General features: G+C 27.5%; 1 protein-coding gene across 1 annotated transcript in view; it reads right to left on the bottom strand.

Moving 5' to 3' along the window:
* The window catches only part of LOC127746588 (uncharacterized), a 1,821-nt gene that overhangs the window by 671 nt on the left and 793 nt on the right, over window positions 1-357 (bottom strand). The gene's annotated exons all lie outside the window — the stretch shown is intronic.

The raw sequence follows: 357 nt of genomic DNA, 5'->3' as shown, positions 1-357 counted from the left end.
GCAATAAGGGTCTAAGGAAGCATGAGTTGATGTACGTGTGTATATATAGGGTGATCATGAGATTTGCTTATATAATCATGTACTCAACTTTTTAATAACTTGTTGGAACATGTTATTGGACTACTACTCTTCTTTCTTTTCAAAATAAGCCTACTCACGTGAAGATGTAGTGTAAAAATGTATCTGAAAAAAGGTTAGATGGTTTTATAGGTAGGAATAGTAATAAAATAGTATTTTAATATCTACACCTGTTTCTAATATTAACTACTTATTCGGTTACTCGTTTTATTATCAAGTAAATACTCATATTTGTTTGTAAAAGATTAGTCATGTTTTAAATTAGTTTTTTATTTTTTT

This window comes from Arachis duranensis, chromosome 4, assembly GCF_000817695.3.
Source record: "Arachis duranensis cultivar V14167 chromosome 4, aradu.V14167.gnm2.J7QH, whole genome shotgun sequence".
Lineage (NCBI taxonomy): Eukaryota > Viridiplantae > Streptophyta > Magnoliopsida > Fabales > Fabaceae > Arachis > Arachis duranensis.
This window is presented reverse-complemented; position numbering and strand designations above follow the sequence as displayed.